Raw genomic sequence first — 13772 nt, 5'->3', positions numbered from 1 at the left:
ATAAATTGATTATTTTGTCTTTTTATCGAAAATTAAAGTTTTTTTAAATCATGATTTTCCCATTTGCATTCATTGGTTTTATCATATGCTTGCTTGATTGATCTAAGTCCGTTAGTTTATTTGCATTTTGCATTGCATGGTCAATTTTACCCCTTTAAGTGGGAGTGAGAAACTAGTCCTTCGTGAGGTTTTCACCTCCGTGCAGGATAGTGGATCGCTTTCGGAATACATCTGTACCTATGTCTTCGTGAGATTTTCATCTCCGTGCAGCCATAAGGAAATGTATTCCCCTGAACCGAACTTGGTCCATATAAGCCTATAATGGGTGAGGATCGAGGAATCTGCTGGTTCGGGTACTCTTTCTCTAGAACCCAAAACCTCATATAGTGAGCTTTAGGAACCCACCCTAGGTAGAATTACTTTGAACCTTAGTAGACACCTAATTAGGAGTTTTTACTATTTCTTGGTTGTATTGTATTTAATTGTTACTGACTTTTTATGTTTTACTCTGATTGCATGGCATTACAATTACATGGCATTCCATTATAAAGAGGCGTTGTTTCATATTCGGTTGCTAGATAGAAAGTTTTATCGTGGGAGATGGGTTTCTTGATAAAGTGAAAGATAATATGGCTGCCTGAATATATTCCAAGAAACGCAAGAAGGGTGATGGAGGAATACATGACTTTATTTCGTGCCTCAAGGTCAAGCTGATTATTCAAGAGTTTCTGACATTCCAACTACTTTAAAGAAGTTGAGGAGCATTACGGGGATGGGCAGACGTTGGATTATAACCAGGATCAAGCAAAAAGGAGGTAGAGGAGATACCCCTTTTGAAGGATTTGCGAGATTTATCTTAAACATCCAGACGAAGTAAGAAGTCGATGTTTCTTGGAGTATGAGGGCGAGGCCGTACATGCATCCGTTTTATGTAAAGAAGTTTGTCTTCTAGTGAAGTTTTCTAAATGGAATTGAATCAGAGTCAACGTCTCTTTATGCATTCATTTCATGCATTCACATTACATGACATCATATACATTAAAATCTATTTAAAAAGCCTAATTGAGTAAAATTATTTCAGTTAATTTAGAAAACCAACACCCTCACGGCATCCAAGCAAAGACTAGAGAAATGGACTAAAGGTTGAAGAAATTAGAGCAAATGCAAGTGCGGATACAGGAGCAATTGACCAAATTTCAGCAAGATATGAGAGATCAGTTGTTAGAATTCCAAAGAAATATAATGTGCCAGTTAACCCAGTTATTGGCTAAAGGATTAGAAAGAGGAAAGACCCCAGTGGTCTACTTTGGGGATAATAATGAGGACCTTACATATCCTTCAAACTTCACCCTAAAAAATACCCAAGCACAACCAAATGCATATCCACAAATGGTAATTGTTAACATCCGACCCGAATATCAGACCAGCACCTCGACACCGGTGAATTTCCAGACTGGCTCAGGTTCTAACTCGATGGGCAATTTAACTAATGATCAAGCAGAAACAGAACATGCGAGGGTGGCGTTCCCAAAACAATTTGAAGATCGTTACAAACGGAAAGGGCGAGAGTGGAACTCTCAAATCAATACTTTAAAGGCCTCAAGGAATAAGGGGGATAATGTAGGCAGATATAACAGGGGCTACTCAAAACCAATCACTATGGGTCGGCCAAAGACGAAGACTACCAGCTATCAGGGCCCTTTAAAGCAAGAATCTTATACGAAGATAAATACAGAAGGGCCTCAGTTTACGCCTATACCGATGTCATATAGCGAGCTATATCAAAACCTATTTAATTCACATGTGGTGTCCCCTTCTATTTGAAACCAATGTTGCCCCCATTTCCTAAATGGTATAATGCAAATGCTCAGTGTGAATACCATGCAGGAATTGCGGGGCATTCGATAGAAAATTGCATCGCTTTCAAGAAATTGGTTGAAAGGCTCATCAATATGGACATTGTTAGATTTGAGGATTCATCGAGTGTAGAAAATCCGCTACCCAATCATGATTAATAATGGGGTGAATGTAATGTATGAAGAAGTGTTGGGAAATGTTCACATCAATGTCATATATGAAGACACAATTGAAAAGGGTCATTGTTAGATATTCACCCTTATCAACTTAGAGATGTTCTAAATAATTGGATTGCGGAGGAAATTCCTGTAGTTTTAGAGCTTACTCAGAATAATGTTCAGAATACTCTTATTGCTTTTAGCCTAGAAGTGATAAGAACACCTTTGTGAAATAGGCTAATGTCTGAAAGTTATTATTTTAATACATCATTGTGATTATTTTTTGAGCTAATATTCTTTTATTATTTACAATTCTTTCATTCTTTTAGATTTTTCTTCTAAATCATTCATTCATTCATTCATAATCATGTTGTACAAATAATTATTCATAAATTCATACATTCTTTGTATATTCCTTGGTACCTACAATAGGTCCCTGGATATCAATGACATGAGTGACACTGCTACAGACTCTTAATCTCCTTTTGAGCAAGACATGTGTTTAGAAGGATCTCATGACTTTGAAGATGACATAGATCGTAGTTTATCACCAGACTTGTTAAGGATGGTAGAGCAAGAAGAGAACAAATATTTCCTCTTGAAGAGACAATGGAGATTGTGACTTTAAGAGAACATGCATAACCAGAGAAATGAAGCAAGACTTTGTTAAGTTACTTCAAGAGTTCAAAGATGTCTTCGTATGGTTATACCAGGATATGCCCAGGTTAAGCATTGATATTGTAATCTGAGCAATAGCACGTTAAAAATTTGCAGTATGTTCAAGATTCACATCATGAACGATACAGTTAGAGTTCTTTACCGGGGCAATACCTTCTTCTCTGGCTTAACTAGTTGAAGTCAAATTGTCATTTTTTCGTATTTTTTGGATTTCATCTTAATTGAATAGGAACATCTAAAATTTTCTCGTCATAGTTAAATTTCGCCCCAAAAGGCTCTATGAGAGAAACCTGGTGCCAAAGAAGATCTTTCGCATACAAAATAAAAGTAGAAGATCTTATGGGGAAGACCTTAACTGGAATAATATTGATTCTGATCGAAAAGGATAACCAGGACTTGCCTAATACTATGAGTGCGGATTCAATGCAAAAAAAAAGAGAAAAGAAAAAAAGAGAACAAAGAAGAACAAAAAACAAAAAACAAAAAAACCTCTACCGGGGCAATGTCTTTCTCTTTAGCTTATCACGGTTTTTCCATTAAAGTTAAAATTTTTTCTCTTCGGGTATTTGCTGAGCTGAAGTAGGATGAAGATCCAAACTCGATAAGATCAGTTGAACTTAATTGAAGGAAATAGGCTAAAAGCTATTCGTCATGGCCAGATGTACTAAAAATGGATGCTGCGAGCTTACAACAAAAAAGGGGGTTCGTCTCAAAGAATTTCACGAGGAAGACCTGATATTGAAAAAGATCCTTCCTCTACAAAAGGATTTTAGAGAAAAATGAGTGCCAAATTGGGAATGTCCTTATGTTGTAAAGAAGACCTTTTCTGGAGGAGCACTGATTTTGAGTGAGATGGATAGTAAAAACTTATCTAATCCTGTAAACTTAGAACCAGTCAAGAAATACTTCGCTTAAAGAAGGAGAGGACCAAGATAAAAACCCGCAAAGGGCACTTTGAGTCACAAAAAACAAAAAAAAAGAAGGAAAAGGGATGTGAAAAAATAAAAATAGAAAAATAAAAAATGAAAAATGAAAAATGAAAAATGGAAAAAGTAAAAATGGAGAGGCTAAGGTGAAAACCCGCAAAGGGTGCCTTAGACCAAAAGTGGATTTGAGTAGAAAACCCAAAAATGGCGGCTCAAATATTGATCAAAATGGGGCATGAGGTAATAAGAGTAGCTCAAATTTTGATCAGATTGGGGCATGTGGTGATCTTGCTATGCCTGAATCAGCAGGAAAGGGGTACACGACATCTTGGAGCATGGACAGAGTATTGTAGATCTCCTAAGCACATGTCAAACTCAGAATGGTATTCAGGAAGTCTGTACAGAGAAGTTCAAGCTGCGATATCTGGGGCACCTAGTTTTCATACTATTTTTATCGAATTGTTTGTTCTTGGAATACTTCATTCTTTTTCAAGATACGTGTTCCCAATCCATTCTTCTTTTATTTTTTTACTATCTTTGATATTCTATTCATTTCAAGCTACGTTCTCAAATCAATTCCATTCCATCCATTGTTTCGTTCTTTTTGCAAGCTTGTTGTATTAGAATAATGATCAATGGACTAATAAAACTTTCACAAGGGAAGTTTTGCATATTACTCTAGAAGTTTCTAAATAATACGGTAACCTGAAACAGGACTATTGTTTAGAAAGCACCAAGTTTAAAGGTTGAAATATTTAGGAAGGAAAAGTCTAAATTGAGACTATCCCTTCAGATTTTGTTGTCAAAACATTGATTGAACGAAATGACAAGATGTCGTGTCGATGATAAGGGTTCAATGAACAAGCGAAAAATGATCACCAAGCAATAGGAAGAGGTTACTCGGAGAAGAAATCATTTATTTGTGCATGAGCATTTGGTATGACACCTTAGAAATGGTGTAAAGAACCAAAGAGTTTCACATTCTATAGCCTTGAATTGCGATAGGAGAGGATTGAGAAAAGACCAGATTTTTCTACCATTGGGTTACAGTGGGAGAAATATGGTACCAATGTTGCATCCCAGTAGATTGAACTTTGAAGTTTACAGTGGGTGCAGGTTGATTAAGTGTTTCTTTGGAGATGCTAGTTGAGCAAGAGGACGTTCTAGTGCGTCAGTAATACAGTTTCAATAAACTTTGAGTAATGACAACCTAAGCTTTAAAGAGGGATCATTCTCAAAAAATGACATTCTGCATTCAAATGTCATTCGCACGTCTAGTCAGGAGCATTTGATTCATTTTGATCATGACATCCTAATCACTAGGCATAATTAGGTTCATAATTTGAATTTTACAGGTCATGTTCCCTAGAGAACAAACCAATAAAACTTCAGCCTTATCTTCTTGAACAGCAATGGAGTAGGTTGAAAATAGCAGATTCTTATTTCCCTGGCGGTGCAGTGGAGCAGATTGAAGTCACAACGGCAGATCTGGTTTCCCCGACAGCGCAATTAAAAAGATTGAAGCCACAACGGTGGATCTTACTTCCCTGGTGGTGCAGTGGAGCAGATTGAAGTCACAACGGCGAATCTGGTTTCCCCAATAGCGCAATTAAAAAGATTGAAGCCACAACAGCGAATCTTACTTCCTTGGTGGTGCAGTGGAGCAGATTGAAGTCACAACGGCAGATCTGGTTTCCTCGGCAGCGCAATTAAAAAGATTGAAGCCACAACGGCAGATCTTACTTCCCTGGCGATGCAGTGGAGCAGATTGAAGTCACAACGGCAGATCTGGTTTCCTCGACAGCGCAATTAAAAAGATTGAAGTCACAATGGCGGATCTTACTTCCCTGGCGGTGCAATGGAGCAGATTGAAGTCACAACAGCAGATCTGGTTTCCTCGACAGCGTAATTAAAAAGATTGAAGCCACAACGGCGGATCTTACTTCCCTGGCGGTGCAGTAGAGCAGATTGAAGTCACAACGGTGGATCTGGTTTCCCCAACAGCGCAATTAAAAATATTGAAGCCATAACGATGGATCTTACTTCCCTGGCGGTGTAGTGAAGCAGATTGAAGTCACAACGGCGGATCTGGTTTCCCCGACAGCGCAATTAAAAAGATAGAGGCCACAACGACGGATCTTACCTCCTTAGCTGTGCAGTTGAACAGATTGAAGCTACGACGGCGGATCTTGTTTCCTTGACATTGTAATTGAATAAATTGAAGAAGATAATCTTATTTCCCTGAAGTTGCAATAGAGCGGATTAACACCACGGATCTTATCTCTCTGAAATTGCAGTAGAGCGGATCGTATCAAACTCATCTTTGAAGTTGCAGCAGAATAAGTTGAAGCTACGAGTCTTATCTCCTTGAAGTTACGGTGGAGCAGATTAGAGATTGCAAGTTTTGTTCTTTTGAGAAGCTATAAGGTATCAAATCCTATCTCTCTGGCGTTGCAGTGGAGTGGATCGAAGCACCAATTCCTATACCCTGATGATGCAGTAGGAAGGAATGAGGCTATTTGAAGAAGAAGAGAAGTGCCAAGGTCCAGAACGACTGGGCAAAATTGGTCATTTTAAAGTCTTTGCTCTGTTCTCGTTACACGACAACGAGCAAAGAGGGGCAACTGTAAGACCTAAATTTTGCCCGGGCCCAACTAAGCCTAAAGCCCAAACCCATTACAAGCCCAAGTCACTAACCCAAATCCCAGCCTAACCCTAAGCAGTGGGTAACAGCAGATTGGCGCCGCACGTTGTCCTCACGTTGCAGAAACCGCCCATCACCCACGTCACTTCACCCACGATTAGTAGTTGCGCCGATTCCACCTGCAAATGATGAATAGCAATACAACAAATAAAAAGAGGCTAGAATAGCAGAAAGGGGGGAGGAAAAGAGAAAAAACTTTAAAAAAAAGCGAATAGGATTTTTTAGATTGAAACAAGAAATAGAGAAAGAAATCAGGGTACAACGAAATACAAAAACAAAAATAATAAGAATACAGCAGTTGATTTTGAAGGTGATTTTCTTTGTATTTTATTTATTTATTTCTTTGATTCTCTGTTTTTGTGCAAAAACAAAAAAAAAAGAAAAAGAAAAGGACGGAACTTACTTGAATCGGAGTCGGCGGCGGAGTTTTGACGGCGGCGACGTGGTGGTAGCTTGGGCTTTAAAGAAAACCTAGCAGATTTCCCTTTTCTTTCCTCTGTTGTTTTAAAAAAGAATAAAAGAAGATGAAACAATTCTTGCGCCTATTGCTGCTGCAGAATAGGGCTTTAATTTGAGATTGAAAAGGGTTTTAAGCACTGATGGGTTATTTACGTTTTTAATTCTTCCATTTTATCCCATCATTTCAAAATCATTATGGTTTGTTTTCAAATTTTTCCATGAAATGTTGAATTTGTTTTATTTTAATCCATTGCTGCGCGGAGTTTTGGACGGAAGGATTAATTTAACTTTCGGTCCTCCACTGTTAACTGTGTGTTCTATTTGATCCATTAGTGTTTTGTTTATTTCAGATTTACCTCTGAAACTTCAATTATTTTCAATTTAATCCATAATCTTTCATTTTAAGTTTTTTTTAGTTTATTTTATTAATATAGTTGTTATTATTATTATTATTATAATATTATTATTATTATATATTATATATTTTTAGTATACCTACATATATACACGCATATGTATGTTAATGTACCTATATGTATATATTTTAAAACGTTTTTTTAAAATACATATATATATTTTATATTTTATTATTATTTTATTTTCTTAGTTTTTATGTATATATATGTGTATGCATATACATTTCTATTTTTTTACACTTTCCATATTTTATAATCCACATATATATACATTTTGTTATATAATATACATATATATATGTATATATATTTATACACTATTCAAAATTATTATAAATATATTTTTCGTATTTTTTATATACATATATTTTTATATTTTCATAATTTACTAATATATTGTACTTATGCATTTTTTTATTTTTGTAAATACATGTACATGTTTATATTTTATTTTATTTTCATAATTTTTGTTTACATGTATATATACATGTATTGACATTTTATAATGCATATACACATATAGTTTAAATTAAAGTATTGGTTTCTTGTTATGCATTAACATTTTATCATACTTTTAAAGAAAAATATATTTTGGTTTCGTCAAAGCATTAAAATCGTTTTTTTAAATTTTTAATATTTGGCATTCATGGTTCTCGAGAAAGATCGTGTCCTAACTTATTAGATTGTGATCATTTTTCGAGGAATTTAGGAAGCCAAGTATTTATTTTGCAATAAATTCACAATCTTCAAATAAAAGCTTATTCTCGAGAATCCAAAAATGTCGGGTCCTAACTTACTGGTCATGACATTTTATTTTCTCGAAATAAGAATTTTTAAAATCAAGAGATAAACTTGATTTTGAAGATTTAAAAATATTGTACCCTAACTCACTGGGTGTGATGTTTTATTTCTTTGAAATTATGATGACTTATTTTTTTATTTCATTCACATGTTAAAACGTTTTCTTTTAAAATCTTTTTAAATTTTTGACACTAAGATATTAAATAATCAATTTGGTACCGATTTTGGGCGTTACGAGGGTGCTAATCCTTCCTCGTGCGTAACTGACTCCCGAGCCTATTTTCTCAAAGTTTGTAGACCAAAATCGTTTTTAAGGTGAGCCGATCACACCTCAATCAAGGATCGGTGGCGACTCCAATTTTTGTTTTTAAAGTCGATAACTTATTTTTGTTTTTCAAAAAAAATGGTTTCGACATTATGCACACACATATATCTTTTTACTTTTTTATAATCTTATTCATTTATTTATTTATTTCATTTTCATTATTGATTTGAATGAATGCTTTAATTTTATTTGCTTGTATACATTGCTATTTTGTATGTTATTGATTTTTACTTTGTATTTATCTTATTTTTGTTGCAATTGCTCGTATTATTTTTGCACTATTGTATTCAATATCGTATTGTTACGAGTATTAACATCGTATTTTATTATTTCATGTTAGATTGATTTATTTCAATGCATAAATTACAATTTTTGAATAAGCAAAATCTCGTGTTTAGATTTGAGAATGTCGTACCCTAACTTACTAGGTCTCGATTTTCACAATAAATCTAAATACACGAATCTTTTCAAACTCAAGTTTTAAATGATCTCGGGATTTAAAAAAATAATCGCGTCCTAACTTACTGGTTGTGATCTCGCTTTTAAATCCGAGATAGCTAAAATACTTTTTAAATAAGCATTTTTTTGCGTATTGGGAATTCGAGATATTGTGTCCTAACTTACTGGATACGATTCTCTTTCTCGATTAACGTAAAATATGCTTCTTTTCCCAAAAAATTTTAATGTTTAATACAAGGATCGTATCTTTAAAATTTTTCAAAGTTTTCAATTCTCGACATCAAGACATTAACTAATCAACTAGGTACCAATTTTTGGGCGTTACGAGGGTGCTAATCATTCCTCGTACGTAACCGACTCCCGAACTCGTTTTCTGAATTTCGTAGACCAAACTCGTTGTTTTAATAAAATTAAATTGTTTATTAAAACAACTTCTTTTCAAGGTGATCCAATCACACCTTATCAAAAAAGATTGGTGGCGACTCCTGTTTTTGTTTTTAAAATCCAAGTCGACCCCGTTTTTTATCCAAAAATGGTGTCAACAGCTTGGCGACTCCGTTGGGATATACCAAGAGAGTCAAGCCGTAAAACTGATTATTTTTGTCTTATTGTTGAAAATTGAAGATTTGATTTTGAAAATTACTATTTTCTCTTTGCATTTGTTTGTATGATTACTATATTTTGGCATCATATTGCATAAAGGCTATTTTAGTCTTACCCTTTTTAAGTGGGAGTGAAAAACTACTCCTTCGTGAGGTTTTTACCTCCGTGCAGGATAGTGGATCACTTTTGGAATACATCCGTACCTATGTCTTCGTGAGATTTTCATCTCCGTGCAGCCATAGGGAAATGTATTCCCCTGAACCGAACTCGGTCTGTATGAGCTTATAATGGGTGAAGATCGAGGAATCTGCTGGTTCGGGTACCTTGTCTTTAGAACCAAACCTCATATAGTGGACCTAGGAGCTTAACCTAGTTAGAACTATTTCAATTTTAGTGGTTACCCAGATAGGTGCTTGAATTTTTTATACTTGCCTTGAATTTTATTTTATGTTGTACTGACTTGTTTGTGTTTTTGTTGATATTTTTTTGCATGCCACTGCATATTTTAAAGAGTGTCGATTCAAGTTCAGTTACTAAATTAGAAAATTGTCATGGCAAAAGAATTTTTTTGATAAAGTGGAAGATAATGCCATTGTCCGTATATGGTCAGAGAAAGTGCAATTGGAAAAGGGAGACAGTCTAGTTAAGGATTATGTTTCAGAGTTGTGGGGCTACACTCGTATTAGTGTGACACAAAATAGCCTTCAGGAGTTAAAAGAGATATGAGATAAGTGGAATGATGAGACCAAGCAGTTGTTCTACTCTAATTATGGAGACTTAACGTATTTATTGGACATCAAGGTGGATGAGCAATTGTTTCAGACCCTAGCTCAATATTGGAACCCCGCATATAGCTGTTTCACTTTTGGCAAGGTAGATCTAGTGCCTACGGTGGAGGAATATACGACTTTACTACATTGTCCAAAGCTTCGGGTGGATAAAGCATATTCTAGAGCCGCATATGTCCCGGCATTTTGGAAGAAACTAATGAATATTACTGGCATAAGCGAGCAGTGGATCACGACTAGGATCAAGCAGAAGGGGGAGTGTAAATATATTCCATGGAAAAATTTACGAGACTTGATTTTAGCGCATCAAGATGAGAAAAAGAAGGTCGATGTGTTTGCTTTGAGTATCTACGAGTTAGTGATTTTCCCTAGAGCATTGGGGCATGTTGACAAAGCGGTTTCAGATCTATTTGATCGATTGGGTAAAAGAGTCACGCATGTTCCTGCGATTTTGGCTGAAACATTTAGATCTTTGAATGCGTGTAAGCGAGCTGGTGAAGGCAAATTTATAGATTGTGCGCAATTATTGCTAGCTTGGTTCCATAGTCATTTCTAGAAGGTCGACAAAGTTTCATATCGAGTTTTTTCTGAGCATTACTCCCCGTTAAAAGAGATAGTGGCTATGCCAAGAAGCGACAATATATTAGAGGAAAATTGGATGGCAATTCTGCAAAATCTCCGGGAGGAAGATATTGAATGGAAGACTCCTTAGTTGATTCCTGACAGAATTCTGTACTGCTGCGGGGGCTTTGATTGGGTACCGTTGCTCGAAATTTGGGGAGCTGTCGGGTATGTATCTTTGTTGGTACTTAGATAGTACAATTCAAGACAGTTTGTACCGGTGACGCATGGTTTAGCTCAATGCGAGTTCTCGTATCGATGAGACAACTTTAAGAAAAAGGTAAAAGAAATTTCTCAAGCTTGGAATCAGGTTTATAAGATGAAAAGGCTAGCTGTGGGTTTGATGACAACTCCAGAGTATGATGAGTGGCGAAGCAAGAGAATTAATGATAACATTCTAGAGTTAAACTTAGAGGGTGTTCGACCAAGGGAAGAGTATCTACATGCGATCCCATCAGAGTTGGAGATTATAAAACAAGATTTTGAAAAGAGGAATTTAGAGCTCGAAAAGAAGATAGAGCGGTTGGAAGAAGAAAAGATGCATTTAAGGCTGGATGTTGACGTGTAAAAGTTAGAAGCTGAAAGATTAAAGAAGGGGAAGAATAAAGTAGAGGAGGATCTAGATAGCTTAAAGACAGACTATTAAAAGCTACGAGTATCAATGAGAACTGCAGGGCTGGAAAAGACTTCAGAGCAGTGGCGACAGAAAATTCAGGAAGAAAGAAACAAAGCCGATCAGTGGGAAAGAAAGGCTCAGGAGACTCAAGTACAGAAGGAGGGTTTAGAACGACAGATGTTGGAAACTCAGAACCATCAAGCAGAATTGAAAGCCAGAATAGTAGAGCTCGAGAGATCACTCGCTCGGTATAGAGGTCGTAATTCTGTGATAGAATCAAAAGCAAGCCTGTGTAAGATTGAAGAAATGAAAAAGATGATAGAGGAACTGGAGATTACATTACAAAGCTGTGGACAAAGGATCAAATTCTTGGAAGGAAATGAATAGCATTGGAAGGAACAACTTTATCAGTCTCAGAGTCAAATTCAGAGTAGAGATTACATTATGGGCGAGGCCGTAGCTCAGATCCGGGAGGTAGCTGATCATTTGCAAACAATGGCGATTCAGGCTGACGTTTTGAGCGTAAAATATGAACTGGAATCAGATCGGGGTCAGGAGTTGGCTTCATTGTTGAAAGAAATCAAAGCTCTGAGCATTAGGGCAAAGCCATATCTGTAATTCATTTTATGTAAATAATTTTGTTTATCAATAAAGTTTTCTAAAAAAAGAAATTGGATCAGAATCGACGCTCTTTTTGCATTCATGTCATGCATTTGCATCACACGACATCATATGCATTCAAGATTATTAAAAAGGGTTTGAATTGGTTAAAATTGTGCTTCAGTTAATCTAGAAGCCTGCAAAAACTTGCCAACTGAACACCGTTATGGTACCTGTGCTAAGTCAAAAATTATGGATCAAAGGTTGGAAAAGCTAGAGCGACTTCAAAAGGAAATGCAAGAACAGTTGCAGACGCAAATAAAAGAACAAATGGAAAAGATTCAGTATGACATGGTACAAAAGATGCAGGAGTCTCAAAATGACCTGATGACTAAGATGACACAATTATTAAAGGGAGTAGATAAGGGGAAAGGTCCTGTGATTATTAACGAAGAAGAAAACAATGATGAACTACTTTACCCTCCAAGTTTCACGCCTCCACATGCGCAAGTTCAGACTGAGCTGCATCCGCGGAGACCCTCTGTGTCGGTTAGGCCTCAGCAGTTCCAAGGTGATGCTTCAATACCGATGAACTTTCAACCCGGATCGGGCTCTAATTCCGGTGATAACCCGAATAATATTGTTGTCCCAGATTTCGATGAAGTAGCTGAGAAGGACAAGGTGAAGGAAGAGTTTCCAAAGCAGTTTGAGGAGAACTGGAAATGGATTGAAGAGGAGTTTAGGGCGATAGAAAACATTGACAGCTATCATGGAATAGATGCAAAATATCTGAGCTTGGTTGCGGACTTGGTGCTTCCTTACAGATTTAAGATGCCGAAATTCGAGAAATATAATGGGACCAGTTGCCCAGAAGCCTATATAACTATGTTCTGTAGGAGAATGACGGGGTATATTAATAATGATCAATTATTAATACATTGCTTTCAAGATAGTCTTACAGGAGCGGTGTCAAAATGGTACAATCAGCTAAGCCGAACCAAAATTGCTACTTGGAGAGATTTGGCGCAAGCTTTCATGAGACAGTACAATCATGTCTTAGAAATGATGCCTGACATGATAACTTTACAGAATTTGGAGAAGAAATCGAACGAAAGCTTCAGACAGTATGTGCAAAGATGGAGAGAGGTGGCGGTTCAGGTGCAACCACCGCTTTTGGAAAAAGAGATGACAACGCTTTTTATTAATACATTGAAAGCCCCGTTCATCACTCACATGTTGGGAAGTGCTTCAAAGAATTTCTCAGATATAATCATGAACGGTGAAATGATTGAGCATGCTATTAAAAGTGGAAGAATAGATGGATGAGAGAATAATAAAAGGGCAGCCCCGAGGAAAAGAAAAAATGAAGTGAATAATGTGAATACCTACGGTAAGTAAATTACCGTGAATCAACCAAGGAAAGTGGTCGCTAATCAACAGGGATCATCAAGACAAGAGTCGGGAGCTATGCAAACTACTGAAAAGCCCCAGTTTACGCCAATCCCGATGTCATACAAGGAGTTGTATCAGACTTTATTTAATGCACATGTTGTTGCTCCTCGTTACTTGAGTCCTCTACAACCCTCGTATCCAAAATGGTATGACACGAACGCGCAATGTGATTATTATGCGGGAATTTCAGGACACTGAATAGAAAATTGTACTACTTTCAAGAAGGTAGTGGAAGGACTTATCAAATTGGGTGTTGTCAAACTTGACGACTCACCTAACGCAGAAAATCTGTTACCTAATCACGCTGAT

Source organism: Gossypium hirsutum, chromosome D13 (assembly GCF_007990345.1).
Source record: "Gossypium hirsutum isolate 1008001.06 chromosome D13, Gossypium_hirsutum_v2.1, whole genome shotgun sequence".
NCBI lineage: Eukaryota > Viridiplantae > Streptophyta > Magnoliopsida > Malvales > Malvaceae > Gossypium > Gossypium hirsutum.
The sequence above is the reverse complement of the archived record's forward strand: the minus strand, read 5'-3'. Positions refer to the sequence as shown.